This window comes from Anthonomus grandis, chromosome 7, assembly GCF_022605725.1.
Source record: "Anthonomus grandis grandis chromosome 7, icAntGran1.3, whole genome shotgun sequence".
NCBI classification, from domain to species: Eukaryota; Metazoa; Arthropoda; class Insecta; order Coleoptera; family Curculionidae; genus Anthonomus; species Anthonomus grandis.
Genome location: NC_065552.1, coordinates 830,985 through 852,985, shown reverse-complemented (window position 1 = coordinate 852,985; position 22,001 = coordinate 830,985). Strand labels below are relative to the sequence as shown.

The 22,001-nt window shown below is 29.7% G+C and overlaps 1 long non-coding RNA gene across 1 annotated transcript in view; it reads right to left on the bottom strand.

The window, feature by feature from the left end:
• Positions 1-18,968, bottom strand: part of LOC126738250 (uncharacterized) — an 81,260-nt gene extending 62,292 nt beyond the window's left edge. The window contains exons 1-2 of the long non-coding RNA XR_007661271.1: positions 18,825-18,968; positions 14,244-14,461 (exon numbers count right to left, since the gene is read on the bottom strand). This is a non-coding gene — a long non-coding RNA (uncharacterized LOC126738250). The remainder of the gene's footprint in view (positions 1-14,243; positions 14,462-18,824) is intronic.
• Between the last annotated feature and the right edge of the window lie 3,033 nt (positions 18,969-22,001).

Sequence of the window (22,001 nt, the reverse complement as noted above, 5' to 3'; positions counted from 1 at the left end):
TTTCTGGTGGTTTTTAAAAAAAATTGATAATATACTTTTCGATTAACTTTTTAGTATGGAATACTTTGCAAAAATAAAAACTTTGATTTTTCCCATAGGATTCAAGAAAATTGACATCCAAAATTTACAGTTTTTCACCGATTTCTCAATTTCTATGAGACGTAACGTCAATTTTCTTTTATATAATTATACTTTCTTCAATTCCTCACAACTTTTATTTAAAACATTTTTTCGTTAGTTTTTTACTTTTTTGATTAAAAATTAAAATGTTTTTTCTATACAAAAGACATATTTCTTTTGGTTTTTGGACAATAACTTTAGTTTTATGGGTTCGATTTTATTCGCTAATACTGCATTTTATAGCGCTTATTAAGACCTACAATTTGACACTAAAAACGTGAAAATCGGACAATTTTTGCATTTTCAGTTTTGATCAATTTTAGTACTTCAGAAATGTTTCCACTGATATTGCTGGTTTCCTATGGGAAATACAAGTTTTTGTTATAAGAATATTTTAACTCTTTTGAGACCCTTAAGAGGCCAAAAAAAGAATTTTTTAGTTTCGACCATTTTTTTGGATTTTTGACATTTTTATACCTGAAAATGAGAAAATTAAATAGATAATCATTTTTTTTTTAAATTATTTTATAACTTCTTTAATTACAGTAAATTTTTTTTTAATACAATTTTTGAAATGTAATTTGATTCTGTATAAGAATGAAAAAAAAAATTTTAATTCTTACAATTTTTTGGAATTTTGAAATTTTTTGACAAAACTATGTAAAAACTCGATAAAAAGTCAAATAACTCGTTTTCTGGTGGTTTTTTCAAAAAATTGATAATATACTTTTCGATTAACTTTTTAGTATGGAATACTTTGCAAAAATAAAAACTTTGATTTTTCCCATAGGATTCAAGAAAATTGACATCCAAAATTTACAGTTTTTCACCGATTTCTCAATTTCTATGAGACGTAACGTCAATTTTCTTTTATATAATTATACTTTCTTCAATTCCTCACAACTTTTGTGTAAAACATTTCTTCGTTGGTTTTTTACTTTTTTTATTAAAAAATATTTTTCGACCATATTTTTGACATTTTAATACCCAAAAGTAAGAAACTTAAATAGCTTATTTTTTTAAAATTAATTGGTAACTGCCCCATTGACAATTAATTTTGTTCTTATATAAGTTCTTAAATGCTATTTGATCCTGTATAAAACTAAAAAAAATATTTTTTTAATTTTTTGGAATTTTGAAATTTTTGACAAAACTATGTAAAAAATCGATAAAAAGTCAAATAACTCGTTTCCTAATGGTTTTTTAAAAAAATTGATAATATACTTTTCGATTAACTTTTTAGAGTGGAATACTTTGCAAAAATAAAAAGTTTAATTCTTCCCATAGGATTGAAGAAAATTGACATCCAAAATTTACAGTTTTTCACCGATTTCTCAATTTCTATGAGACGTAACGTTAATTTTCTTTTATATAATTATACTTTTTTCAATTCCTCACAACTTTTATTTAAAACATTTCTTCGTTGGTTTTTTACTTTTTTTATTAAAAAATAAAATGTGTTTTCTATATAAAAGACATATTTTTTTAGGTTTTTGGACAATAACTTTCGTTGTATGGGTTCGATTTTGTTCACTGATACTGCATTTTATAAGGCTTATTAAGACCTACAATTTGACACTAAAAACGAGAAAATCGGACAATTTTTGCATTTTAAGTTTTGATCATTTTTAGTACTTCAGAAATGTTTCCACTGATATTGCTGGTTTCCTATGGGAAATACAAGTTTTTGTTATAAGGATATTTTAACTCTTTTGAGACCCTTAAGAGGTCAAAAAAAGAACTTTTTAGTTTCGACCATATTTTTGGATTTTTGACATTTTTATACCTGAAAATGAGAAAATTAAATAGATAATCATTTTTTTTTTTAATTATTTTATAACTTCTTTAATTACAGTAAATTTTTTTTTAATACAATTTTTGAAATGTAATTTGATTCTGTATAAGAATGAAAAAAAAATTTTAATTCTTACAATTTTTTGGAATTTTGAAATTTTTTGACAAAACTATGTAAAAACTCGATAAAAAGTCAAATAAATCGTTTTCTGGTGGTTTTTTCAAAAAATTGATAATATACTTTTCGATTAACTTTTTAGTATGGAATACTTTGCAAAAATAAAAACTTTGATTTTTCCCATAGGATTCAAGAAAATTGACATCCAAAATTTACAGTTTTTCACCGATTTCTCAATTTCTATGAGACGTAACGTCAATTTTCTTTTATATAATTATACTTTCTTCAATTCCTCACAACTTTTGTGTAAAACATTTCTTCGTTGGTTTTTTACTTTTTTTATTAAAAAATAAAATGTGTTTTCTATATAAAAGACATATTAATTTAGGTTTTTGGACAATAACTTTCGTTGTATGGGTTCGATTTTGTTAGCTGATACTGCATTTTATAGGGCTTATTAAGACCTACAATTTGACACTAAAAACGTGAAAATCGGACAATTTTTGAATTTTGAGTTTTGATCAATTTTAGTACTTCAGAAATGTTTCCACTGATATTGCTGGTTTCCTATGGGAAATACAAGTTTTTGTTATAAGGATATTTTAACTCTTTTGAGACCCTTCAGAGGCCAAAAAAAGAATTTTTTAGTTTCGACCATTTTTTTGGATTTTTGACATTTTTATACCTGAAAATGAGAAAATTAAATAGATAATCATTTTTTTTTAAATTATTGTATAACTTCTTTAATGACAGTTAATTTTTTTTTAATACAATTTTTGAAATGTAATTTGATTCTGTATAAGAATGAAAAAAAAAATTTAATTCTTACAATTTTTTGGAATTTTGAAATTTTTTGACAAAACTATGTAAAAACTCGATAAAAAGTCAAATAACTCGTTTTCTGGTGGTTTTTTCAAAAAATTGATAATATACTTTTCGATTTACTTTTTAGTATGAAGTACTTTGCAAAAATAAAAACTTTGATTTTTCCCATAGGATTCAAGAAAATTGGCATCCAAAATTTACAGTTTTTCACCGATTTCTCATTTTCTATGAGACGTAACGTCAATTTTCTTTTATATAATTATACTTTCTTCAATTCCTCACAACTTTTATGTAAAACATTTCTTCGTTGGTTTTTTACTTTTTTTATTAAAAAATAAAATGTGTTTTCTATATAAAAGACATATTAATTTAGGTTTTTGGACAATAACTTTCGTTGTATGAGTTCGATTTTGTTAGCTGATACTGCATTTTATAGGGCTTATTAAGACCTACAATTTGACACTAAAAACGTGAAAATCGGACAATTTTTGCATTTTGAGTTTTGATCAATTTTAGTACTTCAGAAATGTTTCCACTGATATTGCTGGTTTCCTATGGGAAATACAAGTTTTTGTTATAAGGATATTTTAACTCTTTTAAGACCCTTAAGAGGTCAAAAGAAGAATTTTTTAGTTTCGACCATATTTTTGACATTTTTATACCCAAAAGTAAGAAACTTAAATACCTTATTTTTTTAAAACTAATTGGTAACTGCCCCATTGACAATTAATTTTGTTCTTATATAAGTTCTTAAATGCTATTTGATCCTGTATAAAATTAAAAAAAATATATTTTTTTAATTTTTACAATTTTTTGGAATTTTGAAATTTTTTGACAAAACTATGTAAAAAATCGATAAAAAGTCAAATAACTCGTTTCCTAATGGTTTTTTAAAAAAATTGATAATATACTTTTCGATTAACTTTTTAGAGTGGAATACTTTGCAAAAATAAAAAGTTTAATTCTTCCCATAGGATTGAAGAAAATTGACATCCAAAATTTACAGTTTTTCACCGATTTCTCAATTTCTATGAGACGTAACGTTAATTTTCTTTTATATAATTATACTTTCTTCAATTCCTCACAACTTTTATTTAAAGCATTTCTTCGTTGGTTCTTTACTTTTTTTATTAAAAAATAAAATGTGGTTTCTATACAAAAGACATGTTTTCTTTGGTTTTTGGACAATAACTTTCGTTGTATGGATTCAATTTTCTTCGCTAATACTGCGTTTTATAGGGCTTATTAAGACCTGCAATTTGACACAAAAAACGTGAAAACCGGTTAATTTTTGCATTTTGAGTTTTGATCAATTATAGTACCTCAGAAATGTCTCCACTGATATTGCTGGTTTCCTATGGGAAATAGAATTTTTTGTTATAAGGATATTCGAACTGTTTTAAGACTCTTAAAAGATAGAAAAGAGAATTTTTTGAGTCTGACAATTTTTTGTTTGGATTTTTGAGTTTTGTAGACCCAAAAACTTGAACAGCCATATTTGTTTTTCGCAAAAATTGATGAAAAACTCGTTGAAAAACCTAAAGAACTTTTTTTGTTCTTCATTTTTTACCTTAAAAATCGTTTTTTTTTTTAAATTTCCTTTTTCACCCAAATTATTAACAATTTTGCACTTATTGATCGAAACGTTCGACACAACAAAGTTTTTATTCAAATAATTCACCATTCTAACAGAAACATTGGAAATCTTTCACCATAAAATCAGGAGAATTATATTTTTTGCTATTCTGATGAATAATCTCCAATACAAATTGTGTTAAAATGGTGAAAGAATTATGTAAGTCAATAACTTGATTTAGTACAATTTTGATAATTTGTACAAAAATGTTCTCTGGACAACTGACATTTTTTGCACTGGAGTGCCTGGAAATAAATATCTTGGTCAAAAATTTAAAATTATTGATTTATGGAACACTCTAAAGACTTTTTTAGTATTTTGTGAAAAAAATGACTAAAATTCGTCCACAAAAAATTAAGATAATTGAATTCTTATTCTAGGAGTGCCTGTAAGGAACAAAGTAATTTGCCTCAACTTGACTATGTAGATTTTTAAAAAGTTGTTAAAATATTCTCTGGACAATTTGACTGAACAGCTATTTCAGTATTTTTCTAAATATGTACAAAATTTTGGAAAAAAAAAGTGTTTTTGAGGAAAAGCATAATTTTTTTTTATTGTACAAAATGTCCATAAAATAAATCAAAAACTTGATTAGCTACAATTTTGAAAATTTGTATAAATATTCTTTGAACACAATATGATTGCTTACTTAATTTAGCGTTTTTAAAAATTGTATACAATATTTGTTAAAAAAAATATTTCTTTAAAAGTTTGTTAATTGTACAAAATAACCATTACTTAAAAATTTGAATAGGTATGTATATACAATTTGAGAATTTAAGTAAATATTCTTTGGACAATTTGACTAGACACCTATTTTAGCATTTTTGTAAATATGCACAAAATTTTGAAAAATATTTTTTTTTTTGGTAAGTATATATGTATATACGCCAAAATTTAACAGTCCCTACATAGTACAGGAAGAACAAAAATTAATTTTTTTTAAATGGGGCGTGGCACTCAAAAAGACACTTTATAAGGCTTTTATCATGCCCAAGATCCATTAAACACATGAGACATACAAAAGGCTCATTTCTCTCATATATCTCACCATTATATAAACTGGGATGATTGCACTATAGTATATACAGTTTCATAACGTATTTTTTTTGCAAATCATTCATTGTTCCAACCTTGACTGCAGCAAGTAACATTATAACTCATGAGATATAAAAAGTGTGGACTTTAAATGAGATTTTTCTCTTTTTCGAATAATTCAGTTCGGTACATCGCTGGTTTATATATGGGTTTGGTCGGGTATTTGGTCACGTACTTTTATCTAAAACTAACATTTCTAAGGAAAACAGTGATTAGTAATATTTCGGAGAATGTGACGGTTGTTTGAGATTTTATGGCGTTTTTTTTTAATTTAATAGAATCGTTTTCCCTGATATGGTGTGTTGTGGAAATTGTCGGGGAAAATCGCAAAATTAGGGTTTCTTGGTATTATAGAGTAGTTGCATAAAATGGTGTTTCCTAAGGACCGTAGCATGCCTCTTATTTATTGAAAACTTCTTATTAATTATTAATATATTTATTTATTTATTTATCTATTGTTTATTGTTCAACAGAACAAAGCTAGCACACCAAGTAACAGATATAAAATATGAAAATAAAACTGAAAAATACAATATGTGCTATAAGACCTACGACCTACACATCTATAACTTAAACTTAAATAAGAGGGGAGAAAATTTCTCTAGTGAAAATACCTATTTGTCTAAGAGAACAGTTATGTATATCGCACAAAGCAGAGATGCTGTTAAAATTTGTGATCATAACAAAAATTGGTGACTTCTTACCAATGTTAGTTCTCGAATGAGGACAATAAAATTTTTCGGTAAGCCGTGAGTTACATCTTGGTACTCTAATACAAAGTTATTAGAAACAAGCATCCTTTTAACTGCCATGTGTATCCCATAGTATACACAATAGATTGTCCCATATCGCCGCGTGTATATTCTGGCAGTGGCGTATCCAGGATTTATTCCTGGGGGGGGCAACATGGTTTATCACCATTTAATATACAATATACTTACATATGTATGTATGTGTATGTTAGTTAATTTTTTTGGCCTATTATCGGAGATATGATATTATTCATCAGGAAGGGAGAAATAATTACCATGTTTTTCAAATGCTTTTATTAATTTAAAAGCTACAAAAATAAAGAAAAATAAAAGATACTAATATAATATATGGATAGTAAAACAGGCATAAGGCAAACAAAAAAAAAACAAAAAATTATTCTAAAGTAACAAAAACAAATTGACTCCTAAAAAAAAACTCCTCAAAACTCAATAATGTATCTATATAAAACACCAAAAAAAGCCAAATAAAACTAAATAACAATATCAAGTTTCCTCGATTTAAGCTGCATTTCGTTAAGTACTTCCTCGGCACTAACTGAGATTTCTGGATATACATACAGAAGAGTTAAACTATTTAATCTGTTTTCACTTATTGTATTTCGTAAATAAGTCTTTAACAATTTAAGTGTAGAAAATTTTCTTTCAGGGGTTGCTGTGCTTACAGGTAAAGTACAAAAAATCTTTAAGAGTATAAATATATTGGAAAATATATCCTCATCACACATTACTAGGGCATCGAGAGCGGAGCTCGGATATTTTTCTGGTGCACAGGCTTCAAATTTTCTATACCAAAGTTTGAGTTCAGCAGAAACCATAGTAAATGAACAATTTTCTAAATCATTTTTATAAAAATTTACCAAATACTTAAGACTTTAAAGTTGATTATCAAGTTTCTTATTTACTGATGGAATCAGATAGTTAAATGATTGTAATATACCTTTGTGTTTAACAAATCTTTCTTCTAATTGTAATAAGACGCAATCTAAAAACGGAATAAATATTGATATTCTGAAATATTCTTCAGTTGTGTTAGTTTCAAAATTTGCCCTATTTTTTTGTCTGCTAGTTATGCGTGGTTTTGTTATTTCTAAACCAAATAATTTGTTTATATTTTTTTTGCCTCTGCAAAAATAGTTGCAAAACTATTATCTGCTTTATGACATAAATCTTTAAGCTCTTTAAAGCAATCTTCAGCCAGTAATATTGCTTTGCCTAAATCAATATTAACTGATTGCAGCAACTTTGATAACGGAGTGGTAAATGCAAAAACATGTTCAATTACATAAAGAGTAATGAGGAATTCTGATGTACTTAAGGTGTTTAGTAACAACTTGCTACAAGTAGACGTTTCTTTGTCTGGCCACTCAGCTATTTCTTCTAAAGCCAATAACACAGAATTTAAAAGCTCTCTCATTACGCTTACTGAATCTTGTCTTTGAACCCATCTAGTAGCACAAAGTTGTTTTAATCTGTCTCGTCTTGATCTCTCATTATCCGGCATTTCATTTATTTTAGTTAAAATATTTTGACGTTTGGGAGTATTAAAAAAATTGTAAGCATTTTCAATAACACCCATGCAATTTCGTACAGCCTGGACAGAACATGCATTGGATATAGCAAGGTTAAGGGAGTGTGAGACGCAATGAACATATAAAGCTGTAGGATATTCCTTTCTTATAATAGGCTGTACCCCAGAAAACTGACCACTCATTGCCGCTGCTCCATCGTAACCCTGGCCTTTAAGATTATTTAAATCTAAACCCCAGTTTGTCAAATTTTCGATAATTGTTTTTGCTAAATTATGCCCAGTGGTTGAAGTTACCGGAATAAATTGAAGAAAGGACTCTTTAATAGATAAATTATCGCATACGTACCGAACGCAAAGAACAAACTGCTCTATTTTGGCAATATAAGTTGTCTCATCTGCCAAGATTGGATAATATTTTGCAGATTTTACTTCTGCTATTATTTTTCGTAAAATATTTGTGTTATACATATATTTGTGTTATGTATGTATATTGTACTACTTAAATATGTTGCGTTATTAGCAGAACTTAATATATGTTTTTTCAAAATTTCATCACCCGCATCAATTCGAAATTTTAACAAAGATCGAAATTTACCTTCACCAGGTGTGCAAGACAATGTTTTCAAGTTTAAGGATAAGGGTCCAGAATCTTGATGCCCCCTTAATGGAAGACCATTTCGCCCACAAATATGATAGTTTTTATAATAGGTGTTAATTTTAATCTATTTTCTTGTGCCTGTTATATGCGACTATAAGTAGTATAAGCGACTTATAGTAAACAATAATGTTTCTATTGACATTTGCTTATTTTCTATTACTTGTTTCCTGTTAACATAATCTAAAACTGACCTCTTATGTTATTCTGTCTGTTCATGAAGTCTTAGCTTTTTAGTAATGAGATATCAATATCATACTAAATATACTTTTATTATATCATATTATTAATACATTAATAATTTTTTTTAATGAGAAAATAAAAGATTTTAGGGGTCAAAGGGGGCAATTGCCCCCTTTGCCCCCCCCTGGATACGCCACTGTATTCTGGTATACACATACACTATCGGACAAAAGTAGAGAAACTTTTTAAATTTGCGTTTTATTTGAATACTTCAAAACTAATGCAGTTCTACACATAATGAAAATCAACAATAATTGTTAAGACTTAATTTGTATAAAGTAAAATAAATTGTAGAAGAAAATCCTAAGATTTAATTTAATTAAACAAAATATTTATAAAACAAAAGTAGAGAAACTAAATTTTATTCCAAAAGTACAAGTTATTTCTTATTTTTATCTTAGAAAAATTAATAGTAAGTAGAGTATCCCTTATTGGCAATCACCTCGCGGCATCGATTTGGCATGGATTCCAACAGTTTCATAATGGTTTCCTCTCCAATAGAATTCCAGGAATCTTGTAAAACTTTTATAAGATCATTTTTATTACTGATCTGATGTTGCCTTACACGCCGGTCTAGTTCCTCCCAGAGGTTTTCAATCGGGTTAAGATCGGGACTTTGCGCAGGAAAGTCCATAACCCTAATATTTTCCGATAAAAACCAATCTTTGACAACCTGATTATGACAACCTTGATTTATGTTTGGGGTCGTTATCTTGTAGGAATATCCAAGTCAAACGTAAATTATCCTCAGCAAAGGGTAGCATTACATTTTGTAGGATGTCTAAATACACAAATCGATCCATGATACCCTCAATGATGTGTAATGGTCCTGTACCGAACCCAGAGAAGCAACCCCATACCATGCAGGAGCCACCACCATGCTTTACCGTAGGCTGTGTATATCTTGGATCGAATCTTTTGCCTTGTGGTCGATGTACCCATGAGATTCCATCGGACCCAAACAAATTGAACTTACTTTCATCAGTAAAAAGAACTTTTTTCCAGTCGTTGGTTGTCCAATGCAAATATTTTTGTGTAAAGTTGAGTCGGGCCTTCTGATTCTTCTTGCTAATAAACGGCTTTTTAGCGGCTCTTCTACTAAATAATCCTCCTTCCCTCAGTCGTCTTTGTATGGTCTTAGAACTAACAGTAACACCAGGTAATTCACTTAAAATTTTATTTGCTGATTTGTGAGGATTAGACTGGGCAATTCTTTTTATCATCATTTCCATGTGTTTGGTTGTTTTTCTTGGGCGGCCACTTTTTTTAATGCTTTTTGTTGAATTTCGTGTTTTAAAATTAGAAATTGTCTTGCTAACAACGGACTTATGCAAATTAAGCGTTTTACTAATGTCCACTTGTCGTATACCACTCTTGTGTGCATCAACTATTTTTCTACGAAGGTCTTCAGACAAATATCTTCCGCGAGGCATGTTGATTAAAAAAACTATGCAAAACTATCAACAGAACTCACGTAAACCGAACTAAATACTAAATTTGGACGATTGATATTTAGGTTTCTCTACTTATGTCCATCCGAAAATATTTGAATTCTTTTATTGTAAATAAACAACTGATAAGAGGCATGTAAAATGCGGTAAAAAAACGCAGTTGTTGAGAACTACAATCACAGCATAAAGAAACCAGCAGTCTCACTCCGCTCGAAAATGTAAGCGAACTAATAGCATCCTTAGCCATGCCGCAGCCATGTTCTCCGGATGCCGAGCTCACTGTTTATCGAACTGTGTTCATAGGTGTATCGCCTAGTTCAGCGCCGTACTTAGTGACTATTTTAATAGCATTTTTACAAAGCGTAGCGTTTCTTATAAAAACTTTTGTATTAAAAGAGGGGTATGTCAAAAATTATTAATGAAGCAAAATAATTGACTTTGCCAAAGTTTTTAATAGCTGCAAATTTGGCTGTATGGCTTAAATAACATAATTAAGCATCAATTAAAGTTGCAGCAATGTAATATTTTTTTTTTTTTGGATTTTTAAGGACATTATTTATATTTCTGCCATTTTAACAGTGTTGCCATATTTAAAAGAGTTGCAAAATTGTATACTTTTACTTTAGTTGGTACTTAATAATATAACAAAAATTCGCAGATGTTAGAATTGTTTTGAATTGTTGCCAACTATTTGTCTTTATTTATTGGCCTAAGAGTTTCTATTTGTTTTGAAATATTACTTTATTTGTATAATTAGTTATTCTTAAACTACTATGTAGTCAGATGTTAATCTAAAAGCGTTACTATACAGGGTGTTAATTAAGTATGTACCATAAATTATTTAACAGGCGATTGTTTGAGTAATTTTAAGACAAAAAGTTCATATGAACATAGGTCCGCAAGTTCTCTGGCGGTGTTATTTATAACATTAAGGAGCTAATTTACCCCTAACATGATTACATTTATTAGGTTCAGTGTAATCTCGAACGGTACCTGAAGAAATATTTGTGGCAAAAAAATTGGAGCACCTGAATATGTTATTTGATTTACTCAAATACAAATACAACTTTTTCGTATCTCGCTTATTTTTCGAGAAAAAAAAAGTCCACTTAATTGCATATCCCTGGATCACACAAGGAATTTGGGGAAAAGTTTCATTTGGAATTCATTATTAACTAAGGAAGATACGAAAAAAATTCAAGAGACAGAAAAGTTTTATTTGTATAATCCACAGAACATAATAAAAATTGCACAAAAGTCAGTGGCGTATATTTTAGTTGTTTAACAATTTAATTTTAACACCCTGTATATTGAGAACGAAGAATTTCTGGACATATGTTTATATGAACTTTTTGTTTTAAAATTACTCAAAGAATGGTCTCTTAAATTTATGGTACATACCTAATTAACTTCCTGCACGTATTCTTCTATATCGTCGTTGTTAGATGTAGAAATGCGATGTTTATTTTTGTTTAAATATTTTGTTAATGTATGAACTTTATTTATATTAAAAAATCAATATTTGTACTATGTAGGTATTTTTATTTTACAAGATAATAAAATCTAAAAAAATATTTAAGTCCGGCTCTAGCCAAGGCAAAAGCCGCGTGGACCGTAGCGAGTGTCAGCGGCATCCCTACTATAAGCAAAAATGCCTCGCCTGCGTTAGTACACATGCACCGAACTCGCTTATTCAAGCCAATGTATTTTTATTGAAGTGCGACTGCTGGTTTCTTTATGCTGTGCTACAATATTTGTAGTAAATATTTAATTTAAATACATGGTTTCCGTAAATCAAAGAATTTTTAGAAGTTTCTCTACTTTTGTCCGATAGTGTACATTCAACAAATTTTTGCCGCGTGTATCCTCGAGTAGTACGCTTTACGTGCATTTCTTATGGGATATCGTTTAGCGTGGCGTGGGGCAATGACAAAATGATCTTAGCTTCGAGTTTTGATTTTTTTTTTTTTGATTATTGTATTATTTTTTTATTGCTTTGAAATAAAAAACAGTTTTTAGTTTTGACAGCGGAACTTTATTTGAAACATTACATAAAAAACAAGAAAAAAAACACAGAAAAACGTAAGTACACTACTTTGAGCTTAATTATTTATTTTAGGCAAAATATTGTGCCTGTTGAAAAAACATTCTAAACACAGAAACTATTCAATGCATGACTCACATTTAGTTGTAACTTGCTTGGTTTTAGTTATAGCATATTTTCTGTCATGACTATTTTTATTTTTTTGATAGCATATAACACAACGGCTTTTTTTTCTACCTGAATTAGTTTGTGTACTGATGTAGATGGCTGATTAGGTGGAGCAATAGCTTTTCCCATGGATAACATCTTTAGGCACAATTTCTCCTTGAAATCGATAATACCTCCTTTTTTCATCCACACTCATATCAGAATCTTCCTCCCACATTCTACGCAACCTAGCTTGTTCTTCCTCGTATGTGTCCATTTCAACAACAAAAACACCGTATGTGTTACATGCGACACAAGAACTACAACACTGCACCACGTTCCAGACGAAAATAATGAATATTTGCGATTCGCAAAGACAGGATTTCTCCTGTCTAAACCGTGTATATCGCCGTATACACGCGGCGTAGAAAAAAAAAAAAAAATATATATATATATATATATATATATATATATATATATATATATATATATATATATATATATATATATATATATATATATATATTTTTAATTTTTCACTTCTACGCCACGTGTATATATTTTATACGCTAGCCCTAAGGGCATAATAATAATAAAACTAAAATTTATAACATATGAGTGGGTGTTACAGAGCCATTTTAAATAGTTTTCTATAAAAAAATTACCTTGGCGCACGTGACCCTTCCATTGAATTTGGCATGGCAGTTAAAGTGTTAAAATTAAGACAGTAAAAGAGCAAAATTGAGACAGTAAAAGAGCATCATTATCAAATCCTCTTTGAGGATAGACACCAGTTTCCTTCAAATAGAAAAATTTGATGAATTTTCTTTGAACATTCTCTAGAGCCATAATATGAATCTGATATATTGGATACCACACTGAGATTCAAGTCTTGATCGAACTAGTGAGTAAAACAGTGTTTTAAGAGATGTAATATTAGTGAATTGTTTACAGTTTCTCATTATGAAACCTAAAACTCTATTTGCGGATGAAAGGACTGACTGAGTGTGAGGAATAAATGTCAGTTTGGTATCAAATGTAACCCCCAAATCATGTATATTTTCACAATGCTCTAATTCTTCAGAACTGATACTGTATACGTAATTTAATGGTTTACGTTTCCGAGTGAATGTCACTACTTTACATTTAGATATATTTACTTTAAGTTTATTCTTTATACACCATCAGGTGTGTAAAATGTTAAGTTGATGTTGGAGAAATACACAGTCGTCAATACTATTGATTCTGCTATATATTTTCAAATCGTCGGCTAACAGTAAGTTTTCACAAGTTAAGGCGCGGGAAAGGTCATTGATGAAAAGTAAGAACAGTAAAGGCCCCAAATTCGATCCTTGAGGCACCCCAGATGAAGCCAAATACAACTCAGACTTGAAGCCGTTATAAGAAACAAATTGTTGCCTTGAAGTAAGATATGATCTAAAAAAAGAGACAAGCGATGGACTAAATCCAAAAAAGCATAGTTTTTTAAGTACAGTAAAATGATCAATGCTTTCAAAGGCCTTTGACAAGTCTGTATGCAAACTTCGTAAAAGAATTTTTTAAAAAATTGTGAATATTATGGTAATCCAATTTAATAAATCAAACTCAATAGTCCAACCTCCAAATTATTTATATAACGTTAGTAACAACAATTCGGTACATATATTGAGACAATTCCTTATCCTCTAATTAAATAGGACCGATTTTTAGTGTATGTATTTTGGTATTTTTTTCAAAAAATAGCCCATAGAATATTGTATAAATTAATAATTACAACATTTTAACTGCTAGAACTCGAGATATTTACTTACCATTAAGAGACAAATTATTTCATTTATTACAGGCACTCTTGGAATAGCAGTTCTAATATCTTGACTTTTTGTAAATGGATTTTAGTCAATTCAATCAAAAATGACTTAAAGTTCTTCAGAGTAGGCCATAAATCAATAATTTCAAAATGTTGTCTACTAGAACTCAAGTTTTTAAGTTGCCAATGAGAGGCAAATTATTTTGTTCCTTACAGGCACTCCTAGAATAAGAATTCCATTATCTTATTGTTTTTTTTGTGAAAGAATTTTAGTAATGTTTTTTACAAAATACTAAAAAAGTTTAGTATTTTGTAAAAGTATAAGAGTGTTCCATATATCAATCATTTTAAAGTTTTGACCACTAGAACTCAAGATTTTAATTTCCAGGCACTCCAGAGCAAAAAATGTCAATATCTTCATTTCTAGTGTACGGATTTCAATAATTTTTTTAGTAGTTACTTGAAGAGCCTTTGAAGTATCCTAAAAATCAATAATTACAACATTTTAGCCGCTAGAAATCAAGATATTTAATGGCCAATAAGAGACAAATTATTTTATTTATTCCAGGCACTTCGGTGCGAAAAATGTCAATATCTTGATTTCTAGTGTATATACCTCAATAACTTTTTTAGTAGTTGCTTGAAGACCCCTTGGAGTATCCTAAAAATCAATAATTACAACATTTTAGCCGATAGAAATCAAGATATTTAGTGGCCAATAAGAAACAAATTATTTTATTTATTCAAGGCATTCCAGTGCGAAAAATGTCAATATCTTGATTTCTAGTGTACGGATTTCAATCATTTTTTTTGTAGTTGCTTGAAGACCCCTTGGAGTATCCTAAAAATCAATAATTACAATATTTTAGCCGCTAGAAATCAAGATATTTAGTGGTCGATAAGAGACAAAGTATTTTATTTATTCCAGGCATTCTAGTGCGAAAAATGTCAATCTCTTGATTTCTAGTGTATAGACCTCAATAACTTCTTTAGTTGTTGCTTGAAGAGCCTTTGGAGTAACTTAAAAGTTAATATTTACAATATTTTAGCCACTAAAAATCAAGATATTTAGTCGCCAATAAGAGATTAAATATTTAATTTATTCAAGGCATTCCAGTGTGGAAAATATCAATATCTTGATTTCTAGTGTACGGATTTCAATAATTTTTTTTTGTAGTTGCTTGAAGAGCCTTTGGAGTAACTTAAAAATTAATATTTACAATATTTTAGCCACTAAAAATCAAGATATTTAGTCGCCAATAAGAGATTTAATATTTAATTTATTCAAGGCATTCCAGTGTGGAAAATGTCAATATCTTGATTTCTAGTGTACGGATTTCAATCATTTTTTTTGTAGTTGCTTGAAGACCCCTTGGAGTATCCTAAAAATCAATAATTACAATATTTTAGCCGCTAGAAATCAAGATATTTAGTGGTCGATAAGAGACAAAGTATTTTATTTATTCCAGGCATTCTAGTGCGAAAAATGTCAATCTCTTGATTTCTAGTGTATAGACCTCAATAACTTCTTTAGTAGTTGCTTGAAGAGCCTTTGGAGTAACTTAAAAGTTAATATTTACAATATTTTAGCCACTAAAAATCAAGATATTTAGTCGCCAATAAGAGATAAAATATTTAATTTATTCAAGGCATTCCAGTGTGGAAAATATCAATATCTTGATTTCTAGTGTACGGATTTCAATAATTTTTTTTGTAGTTGCTTGAAGACCCCTTGGAGTATCCTAAAAATCAATAATTACAATATTTTAGCCGCTAGAAATCAAGATATTTAGTGGCCAATAAGAGACAAATTATTTTATTTATTCCAGGCATTCTAGTGCGAAAAATGTCAATATCTTGATTTCTAGTGTATAGACCTCAATAACTTCTTTAGTTGTTGCTTGAAGAGCCTTTGGAGTAACTTAAAAGTTAATATTTACAATATTTTAGCCACTAAAAATCAAGATATTTAGTCGCCAATAAGAGATTAAATATTTAATTTATTCAAGGCATTCCAGTGTGGAAAATATCAATATCTTGATTTCTAGTGTACGGATTTCAATCATTTTTTTTTGTAGTTGCTTGAAGAGCCTTTGGAGTAACTTAAAAATTAATATTTACAATATTTTAGCCACTAAAAATCAAGATATTTAGTCGCCAATAAGAGATTTAATATTTAATTTATTCAAGGCATTCCAGTGTGGAAAATATCAATATCTTGATTTCTAGTGTACGGATTTCAATAATTTTTTTTTGTAGTTGCTTGAAGAGCATTTCAAGGCATTCCAGTGTGGAAAATATCAATCTCTTGATTTCTAGTGTATAGACCTCAATAACTTCTTTAGTAGTTGCTTGAAGAGCCTTTGGAGTAACTTAAAAGTTAATATTTACAATATTTTAGCCACTAAAAATCAAGATATTTAGTCGCCAATAAGAGATAAAATATTTAATTTATTCAAGGCATTCCAGTGTGGAAAATATCAATATCTTGATTTCTAGTGTACGGATTTCAATAATTTTTTTTGTAGTTGCTTGAAGACCCCTTGGAGTATCCTAAAAATCAATAATTACAATATTTTAGCCGCTAGAAATCAAGATATTTAGTGGCCAATAAGAGACAAATTATTTTATTTATTCCAGGCATTCTAGTGCGAAAAATGTCAATATCTTGATTTCTAGTGTATAGACCTCAATAACTTCTTTAGTAGTTGCTTCAAGAGCCTTTGGAATATCATAAAAATCAATATTTACAACATTTTAGTCTCTAGAAATCAAGATATTTAGTGGCCAATAAGAGACAAATTATTTTATTTATTTCAGGCACTTCAGTGCGAAAAATGTCAATATCTTGATTTCTAGTGTATATACCTCAATAACTTTTTTAGTAGTTGCTTGAAGAGCCTTTGGAGTAACTTAAAAATTAATATTTACAATATTTTAGCCACTAAAAATCAAGATATTTAGTCGCCAATAAGAGATTAAATATTTAATTTATTCAAGGCATTCCAGTGTGGAAAATATCAATATCTTGATTTCTAGTGTACGGATTTCAATCATTTTTTTTTGTAGTTGCTTGAAGACCCTTTGGAGTATCCTAAAAATCAATAATTACAACATTTTAGCCGCTAAAAATCAAGATTATGACATTTTTCGCACTGGAGTGCCTGGAATAAATAAAATAATTTGTCTCTTATTGGCGACTGAATATCATGATTTCTTGCGGCTAAAATATTGTAATTATTGATTTTTAGGATACTCCAAAGGCTCTTCTAGCAACTACTTAAACAGTAACAATTTAATTGATAAAAAAAATAATTCTTAGAGTCACCCTGTCTCCCACCTTTATGCCCAATGACAAGTGACAGTTAACGTATTGTTTAACTGTCATTTGGTGACGTTTGGAATGCACTCTTTTTACATTTTAATTATTTAAAGATTTTATAGAACGTTAACGAATAAAAGACGTCAATAAGGATGCAATTTATTTTTATAATAAAATTAAAAATGCATGTGTTAATGTAACCGATTTAAACAATTCATATCCTTAATTAAGTTCCAGATATGTGGGGGTTTCTAGGACTGAAAATAGCAAAGTCTGGTTAAATAGGAATTTCAAATTGCTGCGGTTTCCTTTATAGATTATAAGGAATATCATATCGCTTGGTTAATTGGAATTTATTAATTATTATACAAGACGTTCAGTTTGTATAATTATATATAACAAAAAGTTGATTTTTATTGGTGATTTTTTTAAATCGAAAGACAGGTCAAAGTCCAGCGGGATGTTCGCTCTCCATGTTCTATTATTAAATTGTAAATTATTTATTGCGCCTGTTTAATTATTCATGAAGTTAATCTGGTGATATTTATTGCGTAGTCTTGATTTTATCCACCGAGTTTCCTTAAGTGTATTTTAAAATGGAATTTTTTTTGTTCAGTTAAAAACCGAACATTTCTGGAAATTCTTTTTTGAAACTTTTTGGTTCTTAGGGTATTCCAACAACAAAAATTATTTTTTTACAAAACCGACAAAGTTGTCCAAAAAACGTTATCAGTGATGGTCGTGTAACAATTGATTAAAATATTTGTCTGAAATATTTCAAAATAAAAAAAAATTACACCGGGATTATGTTAAATCATCTTTTTTTCGGTAAATAATTAAAAAATCTGACAACTATGAGGTTAGAAAAACGCAATAAAATGTGGGAAATTCACAGAAATGTGTCTCGCATATCATGATTTATTAACATTAACATGGATACTTTGATTCTGTTGCTAGAGCATGAAAAAATATTAAAGCAAGTTTCAATAGCAACTCTTTACAACATGTTTCTATACCCTCTTTGATGGGTATGTTGATAAATAAAAATAAAATGAAATTCTCCTCCCATTTGTATTTTTAACCTCGTTCGATTTAAATTTTAGTAAAACTTATAAATTGCCAGTTCAAATAAATTTCTCCATTTTGTTTACGTAGTGCGTCGCATAAACATAACATTGTCTTCCGCCTGTTTATTTAAACTAGTGGTCCTTATGCCAAAATAAATTTTTCTATTTTAAAACAAAAAAAGATATTTATACTTACCGTTGAGAATATTTAAGTGTGGCATAGAGTCGGTTAGTTGTAAGAATATAGATTATTACAGTCAGTTTAAATAAATTTTCTAAATATTAATTTAGTGTTTTAATGGTCTATTAAAGATATTAATTAATTTCTTTTTATTTATAATTTTGACATTTTAAATGACAGATAAACAATACGTAACTATCACTTGTCATTGGGCATAAAGGTGGGAGACAGGGTTACACTAAGAATTATTTTTTTAATCAATTAAATTGTTAATGTTTAAGTAATTAAATAATATGTTAATTGTTTAATTTAAAAATTTAATAATTTTCCATCAATCAAACTTTTGAAGACTACAACTTAAAAGCTGGATTAATTACAAAATAGTTATCGGGAAAATTTCAACGGTTTTGTCTTAGTTTCGTCGTTCTGAATCCAACGAGACTATCCGCAAAGTCGTAGCTCTTCGAATAGCTGAGATATGGCATTTTTGATGCCCATTTTTGGCCTCAAAAACGGACGTCGAAAACGACTTTTTCAGGATTTTCAAAGTGCTCTCATTCCCTTAGTTCTGCTCGGATCCTGTTATAACCCGGTGTTTTCGTAATCTAGGTGACCCAATTAAGACGCTGGTATACTTAGTTTGATTTCGAAAAAAATCAATTTTTGGTGAAAAAATTCGATACGGGGGGGTATACCCGAAAGATGAAAAATTCCAAACTTTGAAGGTCGATATCTCGGCTTCTATGGAAGCTATCGGGGAAATTCCAACGGTTTTGTCTTAGTTTCGTCATTCTAAATCCAACGAGACCATCCGCAAGGTCGTAGCTCTTTGAATAGCTGAGATATGGCATTTTTGATGCCCATTTTTGGCCTCAAAAACGGACGTCGAAAACGACTTTTTCAGGATTTTCAAAGTGCTCTCATTCCCTTAGTTCTGCTCGGATCCTGTTATAACCCGGTGTTTTCGTAATCTAGGTGACCCAATTAAGACGCTGGTATACTTAGTTTGATTTCGAAAAAAATCAATTTTTGGTGAAAAAATTCGATACGGGGGGGTATACCCGAAAGATGAAAAATTCCAAACTTTGAAGGTCGATATCTCGGCTTCTATGGAAGCTATCGGGGAAATTCCAACGGTTTTGTCTTAGTTTCGTCATTCTAAATCCAACGAGACCATCCGCAAGGTCGTAGCTCTTTGAATAGCTGAGATATGGCATTTTTGATGCCCATTTTTGGCCTCAAAAACGGACGTCGAAAACGACTTTTTCAGGATTTTCAAAGTGCTCTCATTCCCTTAGTTCTGCTCGGATCCTGTTATAACCCGGTGTTTTCGTAATCTAGGTGACCCAATTAAGACGCTGGTATACTTAGTTTGATTTCGAAAAAAATCAATTTTTGGTGAAAAAATTCGATACGGGGGGGTATACCCGAAAGATGAAAAATTCCAAACTTTGAAGGTCGATATCTCGGCTTCTATGGAAGCTATCGGGGAAATTCCAACGGTTTTGTCTTAGTTTTGTCATTTTAAATCCAACGAGACCATCCGCAAGGTCGTAGCTCTTTGAATAGCTGAGATATGGCATTTTTGATGCCCATTTTTGGCCTCAAAAACGGACGTCGAAAACGACTTTTTCAGGATTTTCAAAGTGCTCTCATTCCCTTAGTTCTGCTCGGATCCTGTTATAACCCGGTGTTTTCGTAATCTAGGTGACTCAAATAAGACGCTGGTATACTTAGTTTGAATTCGAAAAAAATCAATTTTTGGTGAAAAAATTCGATACGGGGGGGTATACCCAAAAAATGAAAAATTCCAAACTTTGAAGGTCGATATCTCGGCTTTTATGGAAGCTATCGGGGAAATTCCAACGGTTTTGTATTAGTTTCGTCGTTCTAAATCCAACGAGACCATCCGCAAGGTCGTAGCTCTTCTAATAGCTGAGATATGGCATTTTTGATGCCCATTTTTGGCCTCAAAAATGGACGTCGAAAACGACTTTTTTAGGATACGTATTTTGGTGTTTTTCAAAAAACTGACAAAATTTTGAGAAATTTAAAAAAAAAAATTTCAAAATGCCCATAACTGAATAAATATTTGACTTAGAGGTATAAAAACTTGCACTAAAATTCTTTGAATAATGTAATTAAATACCTATTTTAGCATTTTTCAAAAAACTAACAAAATTTTGAAAAAAAAAATTCTTTTGTGAAATACATTTTTTTTTCAATAAAAAATTATATAAATAGCCATAACTTAAAAGGTATACCACTTAAAGTCGTGAAAATGTACACTAAGATTCTTTGATAAAACCGCAACGAAAAAAAAACAGTCGACGATCGGTCCTCGACGTTCCATCCCCACCACCGTCAGCACCAACCAGACTCGAATCAGTTTTTATTTGAATCGCGTCGTTTTTCCGAAATCCCGAAACCGATCCCACCCACCCACAAATCGCGCTACGATTTCCAACCGACCCGCCACTCAGACATCAGTCAGTCGCTTTTCCGACGTAACTCGACTCGGGACGAATTTTCTTCACGAATTTTTCTTTTTTTTTTCGGTCATTTTTTCATCAAATTAAGCGGGAAATTCGAAGTAGGGAAATCTCCATTGTTTCAATATTAAAAGAGTCTGTTTTATCACGGTTTTATTGTGGTTTTTTTTTTATCGCGTTTATCATGCTACCGTATGGCCGTTTAGGTGCGTTTTTAGGGAAGTTTTTCATCGCTGGTAAGTGAAAGTTGTAATTTCTTAAAAAATGTAAAAAAATAAACTTTTACTCCTATAAATGGAAATTAAGTGACACTCAAGTTTTCCAGCTTAATTACGACTATTTTATTGCCCTAAAGTCCCCATTTCAATACATTTTTTTGAAACACCCAACTCTTCTCTTTTTAATAATTATTATTTTTTTAATATTTATCTCTTTTTTTTTCATGTAAAGTTACGCAACAAAAAATATATTAACTCATGGAAATGTTCCTAGTCATCTATAAGGAATGTTGTTCTAGTCACGGCAGTAACGTCAAAAAGTGCCATAGTCCATACGTCAAATGTCAAAAAAAAATTATTCACTTAAACCAGGGTTGCCAACCCTGAGATATCAATCAAAATGTCCAGGTGGACGCCTTAGATCATAAGTGACTTTACCTAAATTTGATTCCACCATATCTTGGAAACTGTTGAGGTTATAT